Here is a 4801-nt window from a genome sequence, read left to right as displayed (position 1 = left end):
GAACGTTTACGTTCACCGGGAAATGGATAGAGAACGTTTACGAGAACGTTTACTGCCACGTTTTTTGCCACGTTTGCCACGTTGCCACGACCAGCTGTGAACAGCTTTTTACGTCCGCCATGTTTCCTCGTAATGAACCTCACAAAGCGCTGTTGCGCACTCCTAAACAAATCAAACTTTGAAGCGTTTGCCACGTTTGCCACGTTTACTGCCACGTTTACTGCCACGAGAACGTTTACGTTCTCGGGGTTTACGAGATATAGTGCATTTGACGTGCACGACGCAGTCAATAACTTTTTTTTTAATTTCTACGCTGTTTATATTGAGCTCTGTTTGTATAAGAAATTGATGTATAAATTTGGATCTTTCGTCTGAACGGTGTGTATCGTTGTATATATTTATGAAAATTCGTGGAAATAAACTTCGAAATAGAAAAAAAAAACTCACCCGAGCTGCTCTCCCTCAACCTTCCAAATTTACCAACTAGCCAATAGTAGCCAAGCTAATAGTAGCCAAGCTGCTCAGCGAAAAAAAAAATATTTATGAAACACGGTGCACGATACAATCATAAGAGCTACGGTTTTCGGTTGTCACACTATAGGTATTATAATTGTATTTCTCATCGTGTTTTTCTTAATCATTTTTTTTTCGTTGTTGGACAGCTGACCGATTATATAGCTGGGGCAGCCTAAACAGGATGTCCTAGTTAACGTTAGCCAAGCTCTTAAAACGTAAAATACAGAATACAAGAGGATGCAGGCAATGGCATCCTGTCAGTCGTAACGCACCACACCAGGGGCGCTATAACGTTAAATGATTCCAAACTGTTCTGATTCCAATTCTGCAATCAGCCCACCACGATTGGTCAAAACATTTTCAGGCCACTTCCAACTTCGCCTGTCTGTCACGCGACGTTACGAAAACCACGATAGCTCCCCATCTGATATAACGTGTACACAATGATTATGCATAATTAAGCCTCACAAAAGAAAAATGATTGTTCCTGATTGGACGCCTTTTCACCATTAACCCTCTGATATTGGTGCAATGTTTTCGGGCTACGCCTACTTCGCCTGTCTGTCACGCGACCTCACAAAACCGCGAAAACTGACCGCGTCAAAGTGACGTGTATGCGAAAAAAAATGCATTAATATGCCGAACAAAACTGAACATTTTTCAATAGCCAGAGACTGCCCCGTTCTGGAAGGAATAGAAGATGGCTGCCCGCCGATCGCTCAGGCCCTCGCTACTCGCACCTGCCGGTGAGCATGTATTTATTTGCGCATGATAAACCTTTTTGCGTGGCAGTAAAACGTTATTGAGCCCTTTCGGCACGTATACGACATCGCTCTGCCAACTCTTCCTTGCTGAGGATCCATTTTAGCGGCATTCTTATCCTTGCGTTGCACGCCGCCGCGATTTTCGACCAGCCACCGCAAGCTAAGTAAAGGGCGTTTCACATGTTGCGACTGGAGCGAAAAAAAAAAATCGGTGCGGCCGCACGCGTCGCAATGCGAGTTTTGAGGGCTCATTCACATCACTGCGATTTCAACAATGCGACTGGTGCGACGCCCAGAGTTGCTTGCTCCCAGGTTTAAAACGACATGCACGTTATAATATAATTGACCTCTTTTTATTAGGACCAAATAATACGTGCATTTTGTAATTTAAAAACGCTTCGAAGTTTTATTTGTTTAGGAGTGCGCAACAGCGCTTTGTGAGGTTCATTACGAGGAAACATGGCGGGCGTAAAAAGCTGTTCGCAGCTGGTCGTTCAGCGCTGTGTGCTGTCTCGTGTGTGTTTTATGCACGTGTCGTTCTTCCTGCGATACAAGAAATTACAAGACGACCTATAAACAAGCCCATATACCTGTTGTCATCGCATATGCAGTATTCGGAATTCGGCTGCAGCGAAGTCGTCATGTCAACCAGAGACCCTCGCGCTACCTGTGCTTAACGTCAGCTGCTGAAGAAAGGATGTGTGTATATTGCTCGTAATTTCGCATAAGCGATTCCTGCTCCTAGCAATATTCTTGCACCAAAATGAGCACCAAGCACCAACCCAAAAGCTCATATCTGCCCCTGAAGGAAGCCACATATGATCTGTGTGTAATTACTGAACGTGCAATGGAATTTGTGTCGTGAATGTTAATCTTAGCGCCAGCCTGGTTCGTCCGTCGCAGCGCGTGTGCTGTAATTACTGATACAAGTGCTCTCTGAATATTTCGAAAGGCGTAAAAGCCGACACGACATATTTTAGAAGCTGCAGTCACTTCTGTACGTAGAATCATATCATTCTCACAGATATGGGAGTCGTCTACTTTCTGCCTGTTTCTCGGCTAATATTAAAATACCTTGTTAGGAGTACGTTTGTTTGTTTAATAACAAAATCGAACGCTAAAATTTTGTATTCATAGTGCAAGTGTAAAGTAAGAAGCTATCGAAACTATCCGCTAATAGCATGCGAGTACTGCTACCTCCTTGAGCACATTTTCTTAAAAGTGAGGCAGAAAACCTCAGATAACCAAAAAACATATGCAACTGGAGCAGGCACTATGGTTTCTTTCCTGAAAATGACAGCCAGCATCCCAGTTTGTTAAGCTATTCATGTACTTAACCTATATTAGACCAATGTTAGAGCATGCTGATTGGAGCCATTTCAAACTAGATTATTTGACCAAAATAAGAAAGTGCAAGGAAAGCGTCAAGGTACAATCTAGTCTACTATTCCCGAACCGATTCTATTAGCAAAACTTTATGCCTCCCTGAATTTCCTGCGTTAACCCAATGCTGAAAACAGGGGAAGCTGATTTTCCTTCTTGCGGTTGAAAAGCTGCCATAATCTCATTAACAGACAACACATGTTCTGAGGGAAAGTGAGGGGCACTGACAATATCCCTAAGCATTTGTATGAGCTTTCACCTTGAACCAGAATGGAATAAAAATATTTACCTTTGCTAGTCTCAGAATCCAAACATTCTCAAAATTTTGAGGAGACCACTACAAATTTTTGAGATATAAACAATAAAACGTGTGCCTAAGTACAAGTACACACTGAACGCACTTAAGTGGTTGAGTGGCCAGCTGCGAATGCAAAGGTGTCCATAGCTGCTACCTCGAGGTAACCACTAGGCTCCACGTGTGTTTCTCCTACAGCCCATGTACCTGGCAAGGGGAATGCTTATACGTGGTGCCATTGCAGCATTGGCCTGTGCTTTTTCTTTCTTTTTTTATCAATAGGTGGTGACAAGCTGATTCCGTATGTTTATGTATTTAGAATTTGTGTGCATCTGATGTGCATGTGTTTGTATCGTGTTCTGACTGCTGTACTTGCAGTGATGCAAGCATCTTTTTTGTAATATATTGCACCACAGTCATTTATTCAACTTTGTGTTGAAATGTACAAAATGTGGCCACCCAGTAATGGCCGAGACAGCCAGAAGGATTGGCAGAAAATATGAGGCAGATCCAATGCACTTGCTTGAATTGACATGAGGCGAATCTTTCGCCCAACGGTCGGTTAAACTATAGAAAACTAACTGCAATGTTTACAGTTGTCCTTATTTCATCCGATGCAACACGTATTCATATGCAAGGTTTGCTTAATCACCGCACAGGTCACATAATGTAATGTATACATAGCTCGGTGAACTCACTCAAACGTCGGCTCACTAAGACTTCGAACTAACCATGAGTCTGAGTTCGTGTGACCCTGGCTGAGTAGAATTTTGGTGAATACGAGTAAGAGCAAGCTCGGTTGAGTAAACTTTTAGTGAATATGGTCACGTGGTAGTCAGGGCAAGCTCACCTGAATATAATTTTGGTGAATACGAGTCAGAGCAAGCTCGGCAAAGTAGATTTTTGGTGAATATGACTCAGTGCAAGCTCGCCTGAGTAGAATTTTGATGAATATAAGTTAGTGCAAGCTCGCCTGAGTAGAATTTTAGTGAATACGAGTAAGAGAAAGATCGGCTAAGTAGATTTTTGGTGAATATGACGGTGCAAGCTCGCCTGCGTAGAATTATGATGAATATGAGTCAGAGGAAGCTCGGCTAAGTATATTTTTGGTGAATATGACTCAGTGCAAGCTCACCTGAGTAGAATTTTGATGAATATTAGTCAGAGCAAGCTTCGTTAAGAATGTTCTGGTGAATATGACTCAATTCAACCTCGCCTGAGTAGAATCTTTGTGCATATGATGCGGAGCAAGCTCGGCTAAGTAGATTTTTGGTGAATATGAGTTTGTGCAAGTTCGCCCGAGTGGAATTTTGATGAATATGAGTCAGAGCAGGCTCGGCTAATTATATTTTATGTAAATACGACTCAGTGCAAGCTCGCCTGAGTAGAATTATGATGAATATGAGTCAGAGGAAGCTCGGCTAAGTAGATTTTTGGTGAATATGACTCAGTGCAAGCTCACCTGAGTAGAATTTGATGAATATTAGTCAGAGCAAGCTTGGTTAAGAATATTTTTGGGAATATGACTCAATTCAACCTCGCCTGAGTAGAATCTCTGTGCATATGATTCGGAGCAAGCTCGGCTAAGTAGATTTTTGGTTAATATGAGGTTGTGCAAGCTCGCCTGAGTAGAATTTTGGTGAATGTCAGTCAGTGCAAGCTCGCCTGAGTAGAATTTTGGTGAATACGAGTCAGAGCAAGCTCGGCAAATAGATTTTTGGTGAATATGACTCAGTGCAAGCTAGCCTGACTAGATTTTTGGTGAATATGACTCAGTGCAAGCTCGCCTGAGTAGAATTTTGATGAATATTAGTCAGAGCAGGCTTGGCTAAGTAGATTTTTG

The sequence above is a fragment of the Dermacentor silvarum genome, chromosome 5 (assembly GCF_013339745.2).
Source record: "Dermacentor silvarum isolate Dsil-2018 chromosome 5, BIME_Dsil_1.4, whole genome shotgun sequence".
NCBI lineage: Eukaryota > Metazoa > Arthropoda > Arachnida > Ixodida > Ixodidae > Dermacentor > Dermacentor silvarum.
The sequence above is the reverse complement of the archived record's forward strand: the minus strand, read 5'-3'. Positions refer to the sequence as shown.